This window comes from Mustelus asterias, chromosome 23 (genome assembly GCF_964213995.1).
Source record: "Mustelus asterias chromosome 23, sMusAst1.hap1.1, whole genome shotgun sequence".
NCBI lineage: Eukaryota > Metazoa > Chordata > Chondrichthyes > Carcharhiniformes > Triakidae > Mustelus > Mustelus asterias.
Genome location: NC_135823.1, coordinates 58,716,460 through 58,739,733, shown reverse-complemented (window position 1 = coordinate 58,739,733; position 23,274 = coordinate 58,716,460).

Genomic DNA, 23,274 nt, shown 5'->3' with positions numbered 1-23,274 from the left:
AATCACTTCCTGGCGATGTATTTTTATTTACACTATCGGCTGGACTGTGTATATTCAACGGGTCTGAAGCATTTGTGAGGCAAAGAATCTGATAAATCAAACCCTCTGTCCTTCTTCACATGGTGACAAAAATAGGGAGGGACAGATGGCGAGGGTAACTATTTTTTTTGTTTTCTGAGATATCATTTTTGAATGGCCCCTTGTCAAGGGGGGATGGGGAGGGTGGGGCTGGAGATCCAAGATGACAAAAGGGCAGTAATGCCTTCAGCGACCACCCAACTAAAATGATACAGTTCCTCCCCCCACCACGACCCACCCCCCCCTTCACTGGTAAAACCTCTGAGCTTATGGCTGGCAGGAAGGTAAGGCTTTAAGCGGAGAAGGCTGCTGATGTTTTGTAAACTTAGAGCTTGACTGAAAGTATGGCACCGGGCCAGTGAACCTGACGTAAGGCTGGAAAATGGCAACTTCAACCAAAGTCGCATTTTTGAGGTGAAGGCAAACTTGCACAGATTAAAATAAATATGAAAAGGAAGGAAGCTGCCCAGGACTCAACCAGCAAGGCGCCAAGTGTTTTGTTTAAATGGATGTCAAGAGTCATGGGCCGTTACCCGTGCCCAAATTATGTCAGTGAGATGTAGGAGGATTGGTTTCAATGAAAAGCTTTTTGGAAAAGGACGCAGAAAGAAGCCTTCCTTGTAAAGGGTCCTACTTTCACTCGGAACAAAAGATCACAGAATCATACAGCGCAGAAGAGGCCGTTCAGCCCATCGAGTCGCACTGACACATTAGAAACACCTGAACTCCCACCTAATCCCATCTGCCAGCACTTGGCCCATCGCCCTGAATGTTATGATGTACCAAGTGCTCATCCAGGTACTTTTTAAAGGATGTGAGGCAACCCGCCTCCACCATCCTCTCAGGCCGTGCACTCCAGACCGTCACCAACCTCTGGGTAAAAAGGTTTTCCTCACATCTCCCCTAAACCTCCTGTCCCTCACCTTGAACCTATGTCCCCTCGTGACTGACCCTTCAACTGAGTGGAACAGCTGCTCCTTATCCACTCCGTCCATGGCTCTCATAATCTTGTGCACCTCAATCAGGTCGCCCCTTCAGTCTTCTCTGCTGCAACGAAAACAATCCAAGCCTATCCCAACCTCTCTTCATAACTTAAATGTTCCATCCCAGGCAGCGTCTTGGCGAATCGCCTCTGCATTCCCTCCTGTGCAATCACATCCTTACGATAATGTGGTGACCAGAACTGCACACAGTACTCTAGCTGTGCCTCACCCAAAGTTCTATACAACTCCAACAAGACTTCCCTCATTTGTAATCTATGCCTTGATTGAAAAAGGCAAGTTTGCCATATGCCTTTTTCACCAACCAACTAACATGCCCTTCTGCTTTCAGAGATCTGTGGACAAAAATACCAAGGTCCCTTTGTTCCACAGAACTTCCTCGCGTCATGCCATTCACTGAATACTTTCTTGTCAAATTACTCCTTTCAAAGTGTACCACCTCACACTTTTCAGGGTTAAATTCCATCTGCTACCTATCTGCCCATTTGACCATTCCGTCTATATCTTCTTGTAGCCCAAGACACTCCGCCTCACTGTTAACCACCCGGCCAATCTTTGTGTCATCCGCAAATTTACTCATCCTACCCCTCCCATAGCCATCAATGACATTTATGTCAATGACGAATAATAGGGGGCCCAACACAGATCCGTGTGGTACGCCACTGGACACTGGCTTCCAGTCACTAAAGCAACCTTATGTCATCACCCTCTGTCTCTTACAACTGAGCCAATTTTGAATCCACTTTATCAAATTACCCCGTATCCCATGTGAATTTGCCTTCTTTACAAGTCTCCCATGTGGGATCTTCTCGAAGGCTTTGCTGAAATCCATGTAAACTACATCGACTGCACTACCCTCATCTACACACCTGGTCACCTCTTCAAAAAATGTAATCAATTTTGTTAGGCATGACCTCCCTCCGACGAAGCCATGCTGACTATTCCTGATCAAGCTTTGCCTCTCCAAATTATTTCATTTGTTGGTTGCGAAAGAGACAAATTCTCACAAGACATAACAAAATATTTTATCCATGTCAATATTTGCTACAAGTTATTTAAAGACGCAACGCTTCCACTTTCTCAGGAAGCTAAGGAAATTTGGCATGTCCGCTACGACGCTCATCAATGTTTACAGATGCACCATAGACAGCATTCTTTCGGGATATATCACAGCTTGGTATGGCTCCTGCTCTGTCCAAGATTGCAAAAAACTACAAAGGGTCATGAATAAAGTCCAGTCCATCACACAAACCAGCCTCCCATCCATTGACTCTGTCTACACTCAGAAACTCTGACTACACTCTGACGAAGGAGCAGCGCTTCGAAAGCTAATGGTATTTGCTACCAAATAAACCTGTTGGACTTTAACCTGGTGTTGTTAAAACTCTTACTGTGTACAGTCAGAAAATCAGCCAGCATAATTAAGGGCCCCACGCACCCCGACATTCTCTCTTCCACCTTCTTCCGTCGGGAAAAAGATACAAAAGTCTGAGGTTACGTACCATCCAACTCAAGAACAGCTTCTCCCCTGCTGCCATCAGACTTTTGAATGGACCTACCTCGTATTAAGTTGATCTTTCTCTATACCCTAGCTATGTCTGTAACACTACATTCTGCGCTCCTTTCCTTCTCTAAGTATGGTGTGCTTCGTCTGTATAGCGCGCAAGAAACTATACTTTTCACTATATACTAATACATGTGACAATAATAAATCAAATCAAAAACATCTTGCTAAAATGGCTGAGATTTTCCACAAAGTGATGATCATTATTGGACTGCCACTCCCCTTATTCTTTGCTGCGCCCTATCCCCACTCCTCATTTCTGGCTGGGTTTCCAAAGCCCAGTTTCTTCAGAAATACACAGCATGCAGTCCAATGAAAAGCTTCATCACAGTGCTGGGGCGTTGGGGAATAGACAAGACACGCTCTTTTTTTTACAGCACCAGCTGATGTAAATTTGCAGGTGCAGTGCGAATGTCAGTGAATGGGCAGCTTGGTAGATGGATAGTTGGGTGAGGTGAGTAGGTAGGTGGGTAGCTTGGTAGGTTGGTGGATGGTTAAGTTGGTAGGTGGGTAAGTTGGTAGTTGGGTAAGTTGGTAGGTGGGTAAGTTGGTGGGTCAGTAGGTTGGTAGATGGGTATGTTGGTAGGAGGTAACTTGGTCAGGGGTAAGTTGGTAGATGGGTAGATTGGCAGATGGGTAGATTGGTAGATAGGTAAGTTGGTAGGTGGGTAGATTGGTAGGTGGGTAGACTGGTAGAGGGGTAAGTTGGTAGATGGGTAGATTGGTAAGTGGGTAGATTGGCAGATGAGGAGACTGGTAGATGGGTAAGTAGGTAAATGGGTAAGTTGGTAGATGGGTAGATTGGTAGGTGGGTAGGTTGGCAGATGGGTAAGTTGCTGGGTCGTAAGTGAGTAAGTTGGTAGGTGGGTGAATTGGTAGGTTGGTAAGTGAGTAAGTTGGTAGGTCAGTAGGTTGGCAGGTGGGTAAGTTGGTAGGTGGGTGATATGACAGGTGGATGATGTGGTCAGGCGGTGAGGTGACAGGTGTTTAGGGTACAGATGGGTAAGGTCGGAAGTGGATAGGGCGACAGGTGAGTGAGCTGGATCTGGGGAAATCAGATCATATCGGGTGCTAGGAGGTTAGTGTGGTTGGGCCGGGTCAGGATATTTCTTGGGGGGGGATCATGGGGGGGGTAATTGCGTGGTTGTGGGGGGTAGCATGGTCGAGAAGGGTATTCGAGTCAGATTTGGCCAGGGTCATATCAGGGGTTCAGTGGGCTGGTTGAGGGTCAAGGTAGCAAGGAGGTCAGGGGGTCAATCGAGGGTCATGGAGGTAGCTGGTGGATCAGGGTGGGGGGAAGTGAGAGGATCATAGCGGTGGGGGGGAGGTCAATGTGAATGATTGGGAGGTCAGTTCTGGAGTTAGTAAGAATTTTTGTTGTATTTTTCTCTAACGTTCCTGGGTAACTATTCAGCCATGTAAATTGGAATTGACGGAAGTCTCCGACTGTGACTCAAAAGTTGAGACTCTTGCAGAGGGTCGGGGGCCGGGGGAGGGGGGGAGGGGGCAGTGGGCAGGTGAATTGTCTGTCAGAAGTTCAAGCATCCCAGGCAACTCCCATGAAGGTCAGTATGTCAGGACTTCCACAGGGTCGTGCATCTGGTCTGTGACGATCCAGAGGCCTGGGGATCTGGGCTATCCTGTTTTCTAACATACTGTAATATCAAAGGAAAGCAAGCCGAGGACTGTATTTACATAATGCCTTGTAAAGCCTCAGGATGCCCATGTGTGTCTTACAACCAATGAAACACCAATGAGAGGTAGTCGCTGATATAAGAAATGCAGTAATCAATTTGTGCACAGCAAGATCCCATAAAAATTGATACTGGGGCGGCCATTAGCATATTAGCCAACAACCTTGACTGGTTTCAGCCAATGACCCTTCATCCGTCAGATATCACATGACAAGGTCCAAGTGGCATTGACGTTCCATTCAAAGGCAGGATTATTGCTCCTCTAAGCTACAAGGGGCAAGAAATCGTTGATTCCCTCTGTTCTTCACAATGAACGGACATTCTTGTTGAATGGCAATGTTGGCATAGTTGTAGGAATCCTAGAAAAACAAGCTGATCCTCATCATTTGAACCCCTCACTGTATTTCGTGCAGCAATCTTCATCCTTTTGTTTGGACGCAGTGGAAATTCAGCCTCAAGAAGCTCAGGATGTTTATACACTCAGCAGTAAGTTCCTCCCTTTCACAGAGACAACATCGATGAGACCCAGGGCAGAATTGGAAGTTAGGAATCTCTCTGTTCTTTGTGATGAAAGGCCAGAGATAGGGGATACAGCAGGCACTGTAGCAGACAGTGACCATCCCCATGCAGATCTATTGGACCATAATATATAGGAGCAGAATTAAACCATTCGGCCCATCGAGTCAGCTGATAAGTTTCTCAACCACATTCTCCCAGTTTTTCCCCCGTAACCCTTGATCCCTTTTACCAATCAAGAACTTATCTACCTCTGTCTTAAATAAACAGCACAGTGGCACAGTGGTTAGCACTGCTGCCTCACAGTGCCAGGGACCCAGGTTCAATTCCAGCCTCGGGTCACTGTCTGTTTGTAGTTTGCACTTTCTCCCCGTGTCTGCATGGGTTTCCTCCGGCTGCTCCGATTTCCTCCCACAGTCCAAAGATGTGCGGGTTAGGGCCTGGGTGGGATTGTGGTCGGTACAGACTTGATGGGTCAAATGGCCTCCTTCTGTGCTGTAGAGATTCTATGAGTTCTATACTCAATGACCTGGCTTCCACAGCCTTTTGTGGCAATGAATTCCATAGATTCATCACTCACTGGCTAAAGATGTGCTGGACTTGAATTGGCTCCTCCTAGAGAGGGATGAGGAAGAACCCCGAGTTATTGAGTGATCTCCTGAAGGTTAGGTCCTAAAGACGGATGCATCTTCCCTTTTGACATATGCACCTTATGAGGTCTCTGCATTTTCAGAATTATCAATTGTGCTTTTAGCGACTGAGCCACTTTCGCATCTTAGTTCCACTGAAACTACCAATGAAAGCATTGCTTATTTGACCTCCTATTGTCCAGGAAGAGCCTTCCGTAGAGATCGCCTTGCCAAGTTGCGCCGGTCATGTCCCTACCTACCTAGGCTTATATATAGGCTTACCTATGACCCTCAATCCTATTAAGTCCCATGTACTCTTCCAGAAGTCTCTTAAAGGTTAAAATCCATCGAGGATCACACTGCTAAAGAGCTGGTAGCTTCCGAATCTTCAGTCCCAGCTCGAAAGTCTTCCCTTCAGTGCTGGATGTCTTTGATTTGATTTGATTTGATTCATTATTGTCACCTGTATTAACATACAGTGAAAAGTATTGTTTCTTGTGTGCTATACAGACAAAGCATACCATTCACAGAGAAGGAAAGGAGAGAGTGCAGAATGTAGTGTTACAGTCGTAGCTAGGGTGCAGAGAAAGATCAACTTAATGCGAGGTAGGTCCATTCAAAAGTCTGACAGCAGCAGGGAAGAAGCTGTTCTTGAGTCGGTTGGTACGTGACCTCAGACTTTTGTATCTTTTTCCCAAAGAACGAAGGTGGAAGAGAGAATGTCCGGGGTGTGTGGGGTCCTTAATTTTGCTGGCTGCTTTGCTGAGGCAGCGGGAAGTGTAGACAGAGTCAATGGATGGGAGGCTGGTTTGCATGATGGATTGGGTGACATTCATGACCTTTTGTAGTTTCTTGCGGTCTTGGGCAGATCAGGAACCATACCAAGCTGTGATACAACCAGAAAGAATGCTTTCTATGGTGCATCTGTAAAAGTTGGTGAGAGTCGTAGCTGACATGCCAAATTTCCTTAGTCTTCTGAGAAAGTAGAGGCGTTGGTGGGCTTTCTTAACTATAGTGTCAGCATGGTGGAACCAGGACAGGTTGTTGGTGATCTGGACACCTAAAAACTTGAAGCTCTCGACCATTTCTACTTCATCCCTGTTGATGCAGACAGGGGCATGTTCTCCTTTGCGCTTCCTGAAGTTGATGACAATCTCCACTACAGTGGTGTCATCAGCAAACTTGAAAATCGATTTGGAGGGGAATTTGGCCACACAGTCATAGATGTATAAGGAGTATAGTAGGGGGCTGAGGACACAGCCTTGTAGGGCAGCGGTGTTGAGGATGATCGTGGAGGAGGTAGAAAAAACCATAGAAACCATAGAAATCCTACAGTGCAGAAAGAGGCCATTCGGCCCATCGGGTCTGCACCGACCACAATCCCACCCAGGCTCTACCCCCATATCCCGACATATTTACCTGCTAATCCCTCTAACCTATGCATCGCAGGACACTAAGGGGAAACTTTAGCATATCCAATCAGCCTAACCCGCACATCTTTGGACTGTTGTTGCCTATCCTGACTGATTGTGGCCTGTGGGTTAGGAAGTTCAGGATCCAGTCGCAGAGGGAGGTACCGAGGCCCAGGCCATGGAGTTTGGAGATGAATTTCATAGGAGTGATAGTATTGAAGGCTGAGCTGTAGTCAATAAATAGGAGTCTGACATAGGGTCTTTGTTATCTAGGTGTTCCAGCGTTGAGTGCAGGGCCAGGGAGATGGCGCCTGCTGTGGACCTGTTGCGGCGGTAGGCAAACTGTAGTGGATCTGGGTAGTCTGGAAGGCTGGAAATGATTCGTGCCATGACTAATCTTTTGAAGCACTTCAAAATGTCAGCGCAGAAGCTGCGGCAGAATCTTCAGCACTTCCAAAGCTGCAGAATCCTGTACAGTAATCCCATCCCAGAGTTAACTGTCTACAGGAAATCCCTCTCATTACAGAAGGGGAAGCTGTCTTGTCTCCATATCCTCAGCAATTCTTCCCATTGTTCACAATGGAGTGACCTCGCACAGGGAGAAGTGTGCTTCTCTTACCATTGCCTACTGAAAGTAGACAGTCCTCTTGAAATATCATTGTCTCTTCCTCTTTTCCTGACAGTCTTATAGGAATTTTGTTGTGTTTCCCTTCATCGCCGAAGTTTATTGAAATCTCAGATCTTTAATATCTTTGCCGTCTTTGTACAACAGTTGCTGACACGGCTGTGATAGCCTTCACAAGAGTTGAAGATCATTCCTCTTCAGAAGCTTCTTCCCCGATTCCTTCAAGGGAGCCACAAGTACTTCAGAGTGTCCTGCGTTCCTCTCTTCTAGTCCCAGAGGGTCCGATGGGTCATTCTTTTCAGTCTCCTCTTTTGGATCAGTCTTTCATTGAAAAGTCTTCATTGTCCTCACAGACGAGTCTTTCTGGAGCCAACACTCAGTTTCCCAGCTATGCTGACAACAATGATGCTGAAGTGTTGTCCTATTCTGCAGATGTTGATGTCCTTCAGAAGAGAACTCTCAGGTCTCCAAGACATCTTCCGTGACAGCCAAAAATCCTGAGGGAGAATAAATCGCCCAGGACTGGGACTTGGGCAGAGGAAGAGTCGAATTTGGAGCTGAGCAGAATCAGTAATTGTTAAAAAGGGAGTTACAGAAATGTAATATAATTAGGCAAAGACTAATTGGGGATTGTAGAGGGTGGGACAGAAAGTTTGGTCGACAATTTAAAAATGTGTTGAGCTTGGGCAGGAATTTCCGGTCTTGGGGTGGACACGGTTGTAAAATCTCACCTATAGACTTGGTTTTTCCAGCCCCATTGTGGTGGGACTTGCTGCAGGGGATGGAGCATGTGAGTCAAAACTCCACTGACCATTGTCGGGGCTGGAAGATCCAAGTGATGGACGGGGCTGGAAAATCCCAGCCATAGTTTCTTGCTGTTGTTACAAAGTAAGATAGCATACATGGGAAGAGGTGTAGTATAAAGTGTTAACAGGTAGGATCTGCTAATATATGATGTAGATGATGATGTACCACCAACACTAATCAGTCATATGAGTGGGACTGCAGTGAGTTTGAAATCATGCCTAGGAGTTACATGCCGACTCTATAACGTGCTTAGATGTAGTGCCAACAAACTAATGTTAAACAGATACCAGAATGTGCCTACAGCCTGCCTAGGAACCAAGTCCCACACTAACACCAGAATTTTCCTGTCCCACCTGCCACAGGAATTGTAACAGGCGGGACAGCACCATGAAAATATCCGTTGACCTTGGGCGGGATTTTCCGGTCTTGGGGCGAACACGGCCAGAGAATCCTGCCACAAGGGCCCCAGACGCAAGGACCCAATCTCAGAACACTTTAAATAGCGCCAGGAGATCTTTTATGGGTGGCGCAGTGGTTAGCACTGCTGCCTCATGACACCAGGGACCCTGGTTCAATTCCAGCCTCGGGTGACTGTATGGAATTTGCACACGTGTCTGAGTGGGTTTCCTCCGGGTGCTCCAGTTTCTTCCCACAACCCAAAGATGCCCCTGAACATTAGGGGGATCAGTGGGGTAAATATATGGGGTTATGGGGATAGGGCCGAGGTGGGATCGTGATCAGTGTAGACTCGATGGGCCGAATGGCCTCCTTCTGCACTGTAGGGATTCTATGATGATTCTATGTCCAGTAGAGTGGGCGGATGGTGTTTTGGTTTAAAGCTGAAAGATTTCAGCTCCAAGACTTCATCACTCCACCCGTGCAATACGCATCCACTTTTCACACTCCTCTTTCTGTAGAAAAAAGGTTTTGTTTGCCCTGAATGTTAAGGTTGTGTTTTTCACTGAAAGTTTCCTGAAAATATTTCTAGGACTGAAGTTATTTGTAAGGTTAAGCATCAGGTCTTTGCAGTTGGCATTGTTTACCCAGAGTTCACTGAGATTATTTGGATCCCTTCGGTAAGGCATGCTTGCCTTCATCGGACTGGGCATCGAGTATTAAAGTTGGCAAATTATGTTACAGTTGTATAAAACATTGGTTAGGCCACATTTGGAATACTGTGTCCAATTCTGGTCACCGCACTACCAGAAGAACGGGGAGGCTTTGGAGAGAGTGCAGAAAAGGTTTACCAGGATGTTGCCTGGAATGGAGGGTATTAGCTATGAGGAGAGACTGAATAAACTGGGATTGTTCTCCCTGGAAAGACAGAGGCTGAGGGGCGACCTGATAGAAGTTTATAAAATTATGAGAGATATAGGTATGGTAAACAGTTGGAAGCTTTTTCCCAGGGCAGAAATGACAATTATGAGGGGGCACAAGTTCAAGGTAAGGGGGGGAAAGGGTAGAGATGTGCGGGGGAAACTTTTTACACAGAGGGTGGTGGGGGCCTGGAATGCACTGCCAAGTGAGGTGGTTGAGGCAGTTACGTTAGCGACATTTAAGTCTTAACAGATGGGGAATTGAGGGATATAAGCAGTTGGTTAGATAGGTAAACGTAATTGGCGCAGGCTTGGAGGGCCGAAGGTCCTGTTCCTGTGCTGTACTGTTCTTTGTTCTTTGTAAAGATGATGAAATAAGGCCTCGGTGATCAAGAATCGCCATCATGAGCCCAAAGCCCAGTGATGGCATCTGAAGAGACAGGGAATGTTCCCCCACGCTGCCACTTATAAAAATGCCACAAATGTTAACTGAAGCTACACACTCAGCAACCAGAATGGAGCGTTAGAATGTGTAAGTGTTTGGCCTGGTCCCAGATTGACGGCAGGTTTTTTTCCTGGTGAACTTCCTGGTGAGGGTGGCACAGTGGCACGGTGGTTAGCTGCCTCATAGTGCCCAGGATCCAGGTTCGATTTCGGCCTTGGGTCACTGTCTAAGTGGAGTTTGCACACACTCCCCTCATCGGTCTGGGTTTCCTCCCACACTCCAAAGATAGCGGGTTAGGTTGATTGGCCATGCTAAGTTGCCCCTTAGTGTCGGGGGATTCGCAGGGTAAATACATGGGGTTACAGGGAGACAGGCTGGGTGTGATTGTTGTCGGTACAAACTTGATGGGCCGAATGGCCTCGGTCTGCACTGAAGGGATTCTATATTTCTATGACTCTATGAACTTGGTCATGATGTAGTTCCGCAACCTGCAAAGCCTCCAGCAAGCATCATATGGGAACTCTCCTCAGAATCTGGCCGGGTAACATTATTGTGACAATCTTGGCTATTCTGTTGCTTCACTCTCAGTTGACTCAGTAGGGGGTCTTTCTGGAAGGAAAGTTCATGTTGCGGTGCATTTTAGTTTGACTTTATTTAGAAAATGAGGAATCTAATCATTTACACGTCAATTATAAATGTATTCTGTACTACATTGATTCAATATCCAATCACTTTCCATTTCCTTTACGAAAAGACTCAGAAAGACTCAGTGTCCTTTGTTCTTTAACATTCTTATTTGATTTGATTTGATTTATTATTATCACATGTATTGGGATACAGTGAAAAGTATTGTTTCTTGCACGCTATACAGACAAAACATACCATTCATAGAGTACATAGGACAAAAGGAAAGGAGAGGGTGCAGAGTGTAGTGTTACAGTCAGAGCTAGGGTGTAGAGAACGATCAGTTTAATATGAGGTAGATCCATTCAAGAGTTTGATGGCAGCAGGGAAGAAGCTATAACAAAATTTGCCCCGCTAATCCCTCGAACCCAAACATCCCGGGACACCAAGTGGCAATTTAGCATGGCCAATCAACCTAACCCGCACATCTTTGGAGTGTGGGAGGAAACCGGACCAGCCGGAGGAAAACCACACAGACACGGGGAGAATGTGCAAACTCCACATAGACAGTGGTCCAAGCCGGGAATCAAACCCAGGTCCTTGGAGCTGTGAGGCAACAGTGCTAACCGCTGTGCCACTGTGCCTCCCGAGTCTAGATGATCCTTTGTCAGAGCTGCGCCCTGATGGCATGTTGGCGACACGGTGGCACAGTGGTTAGCACTGCTGCCTCACAGCGCCAGGGGCCCAGGTTCAACTCCCAGCTTGCGTCACTGCCTGTATGGAGTCTGCACATTCTCCCCGTGTCTGCGTGGGTTTCCTCCAGGTGCTCCAGTTTCCTCCTGCAATCCGAAGGATGTGCTGGTTAGGTGCTTTGGCCATGCTAAATTCTTCCTCAGTGTACCCAAACAGTACAGTATGGCAACTGGGACTTTTCACACTGTTAATGTAAGCCTACTTGTGACACTAATAAATGAACTTAAACTTATTTTGCTTTTATTTCAGGGAAGTTGTCCTTGAGTCGGTTGGTACGTGATCTCAGACTTTTGTATCTTTTTCCCGACGGAAGAAGGTGGAAGAGAAAATGTCTGGGGTGAGTGGGGGTCCTTGATTATGCTGGCTGCTTTTCCGAGGCAGCGGGAAGTGTAGACGGAGTCAATGGATGGGTGGTTGGTTTGTGTGATGGACTGGGCTACATTCACAACTCTTAGTAGTTTCTTGCAGTCTTGGACAGAACAGGAGCCATACCAAGCTGTGCTACATCTGGAAAGGATGCTCCAAGTCCTGATTTCCTTATTACATGCCTGTCTCAGTTTGTGCTATATATTTCCTACAGGTCAAATACATGCTTGTTCCTTCTCTTGAAGAAGATAATCACATTGTAATCACAACAGATTGAATTCATATATTCAATGACGTTCATATTTTTTTCCAAAGTCGTTTGCAATCGCTTCAGAGTGATTAACAATCCACATAGTTTAAAAAACTAATTTTAAATTCTCCAACACATTGAAGATTTATCTGTCAAACACTTCACCTTAATGGACTGAAATGCATTACCAACCAGTTGAAATTGGAGTCCATATGAAATTATCATTGAACCGCAGAAGTAGAGAAATACATTATTCTAGTGGAATCTACAACTTAATAAGTGACTTAATTAGTGTTCTCAATCCAGGAATAGTAACCAAAGTGGAAAATAGAGACCAGTGGAAGTGACACTAAGTGCGTCACTATATAGTCAAAAGTAATTTTCCTCCCTGGCTTCAGCATGTAGTAACTGTTGTTATTCATCCAAAAATCATTTCTTCCATTGTATGCAGCGGCACGGTGGCACAGTGGTTAGCACTGCCGTCGCGCAGCGCCAGGGACCCGGGTTCAATTCCAGCCTCGGGTCACTGTCTGTGTGGAGTCTGCACATTCTCCCCGTGTCTGCGTGGGTTTCCTCCGGGTGCTCCGGTTTCCTCCCGCAGTCCCAAGATGTGCGGGTTAGGTAGATTGGCCGTACTAAATTGCCCCTTAGTGTCCCAAGATGTGTAGGTTAGGTGGATTGCCCATGCTAATTTGCCCCTTGGGGTCCAAAGATGTGAAGGTTGAGGGGGTTGGCCATGGTAAATGTGTGGGATTACGGGGTTAGGGCCAGGAGTCAGTTCAGACTCGGTGGCCTCCTTCTGCACTGGAGAGATCCTATGATTCTATGACTGCATTGGCTATTTGACTCACAGTGTACTGCTTTCTGAAGCAGCAATTTGTCTCCCAAGGAACGAATGCAATTTATATACGGGATATATAAGCATCGTATTTTCCCGTCCCACCCGACACAGGAATCGCCACGGGCGGAACAGGAACCAGGCAAAGGTCAATTAACCTCAGGTGGGATTTTCCTGCTTTGGGGCGAGCGAGGCTGGAAAATCCCACCCAAGGAGTGTTATCAATGAAATATTTAATCATGTTCTGATCGATGTGAGAACTATGCCGCGGAAGATTTAATTTTTTTATCTATCCATTCGAAGTCACCTACTTGGAGGCCAGAATTTGCTGTCAAAATATCATTAATGTTCATAAAGCTCACTGTTATTTCAGTGCAAATACTCCGGCAACTTCAGGCAAGGAGGAGATGTGGCATTAAATGCAAATATCCAAATGTTGCTGTGTCTCAGCTGCATAGTTCAACACTGGTTTTACAAAAACATTACTTCCCTATCTGCATCGGTAGATGAGATGAACTTGCCGCAACTATTTAATGCAAATTGCACCACAATAGTTTATTGCTTCAACTAAGATCCTTCGACAGCACCTTCCAAACCCACGACCACTTCCATCTAGAAGGACAAAGGCAGCAGTTACATGGGATCACCAGCACTGCAAGTTCCCCTCCAAATATCACTCACCATCCTGACTGGAAATATATCAGCCATTCCTTCACAGTCACTGGGTCAAAATCCTGGAATTCCCTCCCTAACGGCATTGTGGGTCAACCCGCAACACGTGGACTGCAGCGATTCAAGAAGGTAGCTCACCACCACCTCCTCAAGGGGCAACTAGGGCTGGGCAATAAATGCTGGCCCAGCCATTAACGCCCATGTTCCATGAATGAATAAAAAAATGGATGGTTCAGAGTTTATTGGAAGGGTGGGATGTACTCAAGGGGGGTGGAGTGGGAATGGGGGGCTGGTAGGGGGGTTGATGGAACAGGGACTTACATAATGCCAGAAGTTGTGAAACTTTTAATGGTTCCAAAAACATAAAAAAAAAATTTGCCATCAAGCCATGCCTTGATCAAAATCCAAGTCATTTATTCCTAAATATTCCTAAATTTATTCCTAAATTATTCCTAAATAAGTAGGATTTTCTGGGCACGCCCGCCCCAAAAGTAAAGTTAAAGTTTATTTATCAGCCAGAAGCAGGTTTACATTAACACTGCAATGAAGTTACTATGAAAATCCCCGAGTCGCCACACTCCGGCACATGTTCAGGTACACTGGGGGAGAATTTAGCATGGCCTAAACCAGCACGTCTTTCAGACTGTGGGAGGAAGCCGGAGTATCCGGAGGAAACCCACGCAGACATGGGGAGAACGTGCAGACGCCGCACATTCAGTGACCCGAGCCCAGAGTGGAACCCGTTTCCTTGGCGCTGTGAGGCAGCGGTGCTAACCACTGTGCCACCGTTCTTCCCCCAAGGTCGGAAAATCCTGTCCAAAGTCAACAGATCTTTGCCATGGTTTGTGTCCCGTCTACGACATTCCCGTGGCGGGCGGGACGGTAACATTCCACCCAGAATCCTGTAGTTTAGGAACAATGATCCTCATCAACTGTAAGTTAATCGTCAAGGGGCATCATTGATTTTATAGTCCCTTCTGTCAATGTTAGGATACCACACCAAGGTTGGAATAGCAACAGGCAAAAGGAGTAGAAGATTTGTGTTGAAAGAAAATAACAATTTCTGAACTATAATACTTTTCCAGCCCACTGAAATAAAAATCATTTGATTTTATTGGCATTTGGGTAGGAAAGTCTGTCAGTGATGCATTGGGGTGGACTGCGATAACTTGTTCTTTCTATAGTGGCCAATAAAAAAATGATGGAGCCAAGTAGGTACCAGCCTTGGCTCCAAAATCAATCATTTACTCACACAGGAATCATTCACGTTCACTGTTCTCTTCAAAAGCATTTTCCTTTTTTTTGCTAGCCCGAGCGTCACTGAAGTGGTTGGAGCTTGGGAATGCGCTGGATATTTTGGCTACTTCGCACAATCGGCCGTTTGTTAGGCTCTGCTCTTAAAGGTCGCGTCGCTGCTGGCTAAATTCACAAGGAGAAAGTGCGAGGCAGGTTGGCCTAAACCAGTTCAATTACTTCAGCTCCACAACCGAAGGGCAACTTGGCTCCGAGTTCGTCGGGTTGGCTCAGGGCCAGTTCAGCAAACGCTCTTTTTTTTTTCCCTCACGGCTGGCTCGAGCCAAGAAAAACTTCAGTCGGGGAAAATATTGGCTCCGAGACTTTGATCCTGCCACCGCCTTAAGTCCTGTGAGTCAAACACGACTAATTTTTTGAGGGGCTCGGGTCACGTGGTGCTGTGAAATTTTATTTGAAATGATGGGCCACACACAAATCGCAGTTCGGTAATGATAAATCACTGGGAGGACTACAGAAAGAAGAAAGTGGCCTAGATACAGGCAGTTCCCACCCTAATTTGAAAGGCATACATTTCCTCTCATTTGAATGACCTCAGCTTGTGCCTCATATCTTTTATCTCATATAGAACAGTACAGTACAGGAACAGGCCCTTCGGCCCACAATGTTGTGCCGAACAGGCGCCAAATTAAACTAATCCCTTCTGCCTGCTCTTGGTCCATATCCCTTTATGCCTTGCATATTCATGTGCTTATCTAAAAGCCCCTTAAAATGCCCCTATGATATCCACCTGCACCGCCACCCCTGACAGCACATTCCAGATACCTACCACTCGCTGTATAAAAATCTTGCCCCTCACATCTCCTTTGAACTTTCCCCCTCTTGCCTCAAGTACATTTTTAAAAATTCATTCGTGGGACATGGGCGTCACTGGCTGGCCAGCATTTATTGCCCATCCATAATTGTCCTTGGGCAGTTGAGAGTCACCCACATTGCTGTGGCTCTGGAGTCACATGTAGGCCAGACCGGGTAAGGAAGGCAGATTTTCTTCCCCAAAGGACATTAGTGAACCAGGTGGGTTTTTCCGACAATTGACAATATAGATGCTTAATTCCAGGTATTTTTTATTGAATTCAAATTCCACCATCTGCTGTGGCAGGATTCGAACCCAGGTCTTCAGAGCATTAGCTGAGTTTCTGGATTAATAGTCCAGCAATAATACCACTAGGCCATTTCCTCCCCATGCCCCCTAGTATTAGACATTTCAACGCTGGGTAAAAGACTCTGACTGTCAACCCTATCTATGCCTCTCATAATTTCATAGACTTCTATCAGGTCTCCCCTCAGCCTCCGACGCTCTAAAAAAACAACCCTAGTTTGTCCAGCCCCTCCTTATAGCTCATACTTTCATCCAGGCAGCATCCTGGTTAACCTCTTCTGCACCCTTTCCAAAGCCTCCACATCCACCCTGTGGCGACCAGAATTGGATGCAATACTCGAAGTGCGACCCAACCAAAGTTTTATAAAGCTGCAACATGACATCCTGACTTGTGTACTCAATGCCCCAACCAATACAGGCAAGCATACTATATGACTTCATTACCATCCTGTATACCCGTGTGGCCACTTCCAGGAAGCTATGGACTTGAACCCCAAGATCCCTCCGTACCTCAATGCTATTCAGGGTCCTGTTGTTAACTGTATATTTACCCTTAACGTTTGGCCTCCCAAAGTGCAGCACCTCACATTTGTCCAGATTAAGCTCTATCTGACATTTCTCCACCCATATCTGCAACTGATCTGTATCCCGCTGTATCCTTTGATAACTTTCTACACTATCCACAACTCCACCTATCTGTGTGTCATCTTCAAACTTACTAACCCACCCATCTACGTTTTCACCCAAGTCATTGATATATATCACAAGCAGCAGGATCGAGTAAAAGTCTTAATTTCTGCATTCATTTTCAAAACATTGAGGAACCATTCCCAGCCCGATACCTACAGTACCACCATCATCTGGAGAGTATTTTGAAGGGGTAACCAAAAAGGTAGATGAGGGTAGTGCAGTTTATGTTGTCTACATGGACTCAAGCAAGGCCTATGACAAGGTACTGCATGGTAGGTTGTTGCATGAGGTCAAATCTCATGGGATCCAGGGTGAGGTAGCCAAATGGATACAAAATTGGCTGGATGACAGAAGACAGAGGGTGGTTGTAGAGGGTTGTTTTTCAAACTGGAGGCCTGTGACCAGCGGTGTGCTGGATCCATTATTATTTGTCATTTATATTAATGATTTGGATGAGAATATAGGAGGCATGGTTAGTAAGTTTGCAGGTGACACCAAGATTGGTGGCATAGTGGACAGGGAAGAAGGTTATCAAGGATTGCAGCGGCATCTTGATCAATTGGGCCAGAGGGCTGATGAATGGCAGATGGAGTTTAATTTAGATAAATGCGAGGTGATGCATTTTGGTAGATTGAACCAGGGCAGGACTCACTCAGTTAATGGTAGGACGCTGGGGAGAGTTACAGAACAAAGAGATCTAGGGGTACGTGTTCATAGCTCCTTGAAAGTGGAGTAACAGGTGGACAGAGTGGTGAAGAAGGCATTCAGCATGCTTGGTTTCATTGGTCAGAACATTGAATACAGGAGTTGGGACATCTTGTTGAAGTTGTACAAGACATTGGTAAGGCCATACTTGGAATACTGTGTACAGTTCTGGTCACCCCTATTATAGAAAGGTTATTATTAAACCAGAAAGAGTGCAGAAAAGATTTACTAGGATGCTACCGGAACGTTATAAGGAGGCTGGATAGACTGGGACTTTTTTCTCTGGAGCGTAGGAGGCTGAGGGGTGATTTTATAGAGGTCTATAAAATAATGAAGGGCGTAGATCAGCTAGATAGTCAATATCTTTTTCCAAAGATAGGAGAGTCTAAAACTCTCCCCTCTCACCTTAAACTAAGGTTGAAGGTGAGAGGAGAGAGATACAAAAGGGTCCAGAGAGGGTGGTGTCTGGAACAAGCTGCCAGATGTGGTAATAGAGGCGGGTAAAATTTTGCATTTTAAAAAGCGTTTAGATAGTTACATGGGTAAGATGGGTATAGAGGGATATGGGCCAAATGTGGGCAATTGGGACTAGCTTAGAGGTTAAAAAAAGGGGCGGCATGGACAAGTTGGGCTGAAGGGCCTGTTTCCATGCTGTAAAACTCTATGGGTGACCACATGAGAGTAACAATCAGTAGATTTCCAACAGCAGCGCCCAGGACTGCAGCAGAGAGAGGGATAGGGCAAGAGGTCCATTGGAACATGATCACCTCCAAGCTCCCCCTCCAAGTCATACACCATCCTGACTTGGATATTTGGCGCACCTAGGGCCCAATTTTACCATCAAGTTGCGCCCGTTTTCAGGCGCGGAAACTTGGTAAAGTCGGGCATGAGGCGAGTAGTGTGATCCGCGCCTGCCTCCGTGCTGGTTCCCCCTTTACCAAGGGCCGAAAATGGTTGCCGTCGGCACTGCGCCCAAACCGGGTGCAACGGCCATTTAAATGCATTTGCATGCATTGGTGAGTCACTTTGGTTGGGGGGGGGGGGGGTGTGGGGGGTGGGAGGTGGGTCAGATGGCTCTCTGGTGGCGGGGGCAGGGGGTGCCCACTGCCACTCTGCGTGCGATCGGTGAGGGGGGCAGAGGGCAGCGATGAGTCTGGGTAGCGGAGCGTTTCAACAGAAAAACATTCCAAGCAGAGTAACAGATAATGTGGGTATGTGGTTCTTTTCTAGAATCCTGGAAGTTCTGTGGTTGTTAAGTAATAAATTCAAATTGCAACAGTGAACAGTGAACGGTGGGGGGTTAATGGGGTCAGTTATGTTGTGGGGGTGGGGCAATGTCTGTGGCAGCCAGTGGGGAGGCATTATCCGGCCCGGGAACGATGTGGCTGGGGAGCGTTTCTCTATTTTCTTTCTGCGCATGCGCGGTTGGAGGCTCCGATCGGAACTTCAGGATTTCGGGAGCGTTAAGCCTCGCCCACAGGTTTCTGCAGCGCGATTCAGAATCGCTGATATTTTTTCAGGCAGAGTGCATATGGAGGTACCTGAGATCGGGTCAAAAAGTCAGATCTGAAAAACTCCCAATTTCAAGTCCACCTAGCACTTAGAATCAAAATGGTAAAATCAGGCCTGTAGGAAGGGAAAATAGACACAAATGCTTCGTCAAACCTTATGGCACTGAAGGAGGCCATTCAGCCCATGTGCCTGTGTTGGCTTTTCTTTTCATTCATGGGATTGCTGGCTGGCCAGCATTTATTACCCATCCCTCGTTGCTCTTGTTCAGATGCAGTTGAGAGTCAACCACATTGCTTAGGTTCTGCAGTCACGTAGGCCAGATCAGGTATGGATGTCAGATTTCTTTCCCGAAAGGATTCAGATGAGTTTTCCCGACAATTGACAATGGTTTCATGGTCATCAGTGTACTCTTAATTGTAGTAATTGACTCTTCCACCCTGGGAAAAAGCTTCGGGCATGGACAAAGTGGATAATCAGAAGTTTTTTCCCAGGATGGAAGAGTCAATTACTAGGGGGCATAGGTTTAAGGTGCGAGGGGCAAGGTTTAAAGGAGACGTACGAGGCAAGTTTTTTACACAGAGCGTGGTGGGTGCCTGGAATTCACTGCCGGGGGAGTTAGTGGAAGCAGATACGATAGTGACTTTAAAGGGGCGTCTTGACAAATCAATGAATAGGATGGAAATGGAGGGATATGGTCCCTGGAAAAGTTGGGGATTCAGTCAGGCAGTACGGACGGAGGGCCAAAGGGCCTGTCCCTGTGCTGTGATTTTCTTTAATCCCAGATATTTTTTTTCAATTGCATTCAAATTCCGCCATCTGCCATGACGGGATTCGAACCCGGGTCCCCAGAACATTAGCTGGATTAATAGCCTAGTGACAATACCACTCGGCCATCGCCTCCCCAATAAGAGTCCGAGCAAGCTATTCAGTCCCACTTGCTGCGCGATTTATCTTTCCTTTTCAAGTATACATCGAATTCCCTTTCGAAATTTACTACCGAATCGGGTTTCACGAGCTGTGTTCAAAGAGCTGCAGATGTTGCTGAAAGAGTTCTGGGAGTCCAAGTAGCCTTCACGCTAAACTGGTCTGATCAATGCAGGGCAGCATCACAAAGCCAATGAGATGTTGAACAACAGGCCCCAGACGGGAGAGCACAAGTCGGAGAAGGTAATGATCAAACCTTACTGTCGGACCCCAACCAGCAATGCTGCAACCAGGTTCGATTGCCAAGAAAAATGGAGAGACGTTCAAGCTCTGGAAATAGTTCACAGAGGAACAAGAAGGTTGATTCCGAGTGAAAAATTATTTGAAGTTTTTTTTGGCTCACTATCAGACATTAATATTCCCAGGCTGTGAAACAGGAATGTTGTTCATTCTGCTGGTGACCAAACCCCCATCTCCTGCGCTCCCCCCCACCCCCCCCTCACCCCCACCCACCACAAACCCACACCCACCCACACACCCACACCCCACACACACACCCCACACACACATACTCAACTCAACGATTGGCACAGGCCTCTCATTCGGTAGATTAGCACGCCACATTCATGTGCACATGCGCTCTGCTCTGAGGACTATTGTTTCCTTATCAGCCTCTTTGCTGCCCTGTGGTTGTAAACTGAGTTGGGGTGAAGCACTGTGACAGGCACACCGCATACAAGAGAGGGATTGTACTGCTGGGAGGCTGAGCTGTTACCAAAACCATAACGCCACGCTCTCTGTCTGTCTGCATGCTGACTCAGTTGGTCTCCATCATCTTTCAACACTTAAGCGCGGATTCGCATCTAAACAAAAGGTAGTTTAACCCCATAAACCAGAGAGAAGGAACACGGTTGCACAGTGGTTAGCACTTCTGCCTCACAGAGCCGGGACCCGGGTTCGATTCCTGGCTTAGCTCACTGACTGTGTGGAGTCTGCACGTTCTCCCCATGTCTGCGTGGGTTTCCTCCGGGTGCTCTGGTTCCCTCCCATAATCCGAAAGACGTGCTGGTTAGGTGCTAAATTCTCCCTCAGTGTACTCGAACAGGTGCTGGAGTGTGGCAACTGGGGGATTTTCACAGTAGTTTCATTGCAGTGTTAATATAAGCCTACTTGTGACACCAATACTTAAACAGAGTAAATATGTGCATTACGGGGATAGGGCCTGGGTGGGATTGCGGTCAGCACAGGCTCAATGGGCCGAATGGCCTCCTTCTGCACTGTAGGGGTTCTATGGTTCCATGATAAATAGTCCCTTAAAGTTTGACTGCACATGAAACGAGCTGCTCCGAGTTCGGATCAAACCTACTCCGTTCCACAATGGCCGCAATCTCCCGTCCTTGTTCGCGGCTGGGATTTTCCAGTGCTGCTGAGAGTGGAAGGAGTTACGGCTGGAATGCTAAATTTTCCCGCTCCCGCTCACAACACGTCCCGCAGCGGACAACACCGGAAAATCCCGCCCAATGTCTCTCTCTTATTTAACGGAAGTTTTTGATTCATAGAATCATATAGATGAGGTCCTTCGGTCCATCGAGTCTGCACGCGAGAAACACCTGACTTCCCACCTAATCTCACTTACCAGCATTTGACCCACAGGCCTGAATGATACGAAGTGCCAAGTGCTCATCCAAGTACCTTCTAAAGGATGTGAGGCATCCCGCCTCTACCACGCTCCCAGGCGGCGCATTCCAGGCCGTCACCACCCTCCGGGTAAAAAAGTTTTTCCTCACATACCCCCTAAACCTCCTGCCCCTCACCTTGAACATATGCCCCATTCATTGGAGAAACCCTGATTCCCGTTGAGATAAAATGGGCGTGGTAATGTTAAGTTGTTAGGTTACTTTGGCACGGTGGCACAGTGGTTAGCATTGCTGCCTCACAGCGCCAGGGACCCAGGTTCAATTCCAGCCTCGTGTGACTGTCTGTGCGGAGCTTGCACATTCTCCCCGTGTCTGCGTGGGTTTCCTCCGGGTGCTCCAGTTTCCTCCCACAGTCCAAAGATGTGCAGGTTAGGTGGATTGGCCATGCTAAATTGACGCTTAGTGTCCCAAGATGTGTAGGTTAGGGGAATTAACTATGTTAAATTGCCCCTTAGTGTCAGGGGGATTAGCAGGGTAAATACCGAGGGTTACGGGGATAGTGTCTCGGTAGGATTGTTGTCGGTGCAGCTTGATGGGCTGTCTGGCCTCCTTCTGCACCGTAGGGATTCCACTGGCAGAATAATCCAGTCATAGAAACAAAAAGTGCTGAAAATACTCAGCAGGTCAGGCAACATTTGTGGAGACCAAAAGGCTGGGATTTTCTGGTCCCGCCTGGGGCAGGTATCGGCGCCGGAAAGAATCGGAAAATTTGGAGAGCGACCAACAGTCCCACCTAACATCTCAGGTTGACCATTCCTCATTGGAACTGGTGGACACTGGAGATTTAACCATTTATAACAAATACAGAGGTAGGAAAAGTGAGGATAGGAGGAATGAACAAAAGGGGAAGTTTGGGATCAAATGGAAGGCAGCAGTAATTAAATGAAAAATAAAGGAATGATAGTGCAAGGCATAAGAGACCTTGACTAATAATCCCAAGAATCTGAGGTCAAGTCCTAAGCGTGGCAGTTTGAGAATTCATTTAAAGAGAATCTAGAAATAAAGTGTTGTTCAATTAAAAAATAAAGCGATGGAGCTGCTGAATTGTTATGAATCCCCAAATTATTCACTGATGGCACGGTGGCCCAGTGGTTAGCACTGCTGCCTCACAGCGCCACGGACCTGGGTTTGATTCCTGGCTTGGGTCACTGTCTGTGTGCAGCTTTGATGTGGAGATGCAGGCGTTGGACTGGGGTAAACACAGTAAGAAGTCTCACAGCACCAGGTTAAAGTCCAGCAGGTTTATTTGGTAGCAAAAGCCACTAGCTTTCGGAGCGCTTGCTGCCCCTTCGTCAGGTGAGCGCTCCGAAGGCTAGTGGCTTTTGCTACCAAATAAACCTGTTGGACTTTAACCTGGTGTTGTGAGACTTCTTACTGTGTGGAGTTTGCACATTCTCCCCGTGTCTGCATGGGTTTCCTCCGGGTGCTCCGGTTTCCTCCGACAGTCTGAAAGACGTGCAGGTTAGGTAGATTGCCCAGGCTAAATTGCCCCTTGGTGTCCAAAGATGTGTAGGTTGAGGGGATTGGCCATGGTAAATGTGCGGGGTTATGGGGATAGGGCAGGAGTCAGTTCAGACGCGATGAGCCGATTTCTGCACTGTAGGATTCTATGATTCTATCTCCCTTAAACTTTCCCCCTCTCACCTTGAACCTGTGCCCCCTTGGAATTGACACTTCCACCCTGGGAAAAAGCCTAGGACGGGATACCACCAAACTGTAACAAACCCAAGTGAGGAGAGATGACCA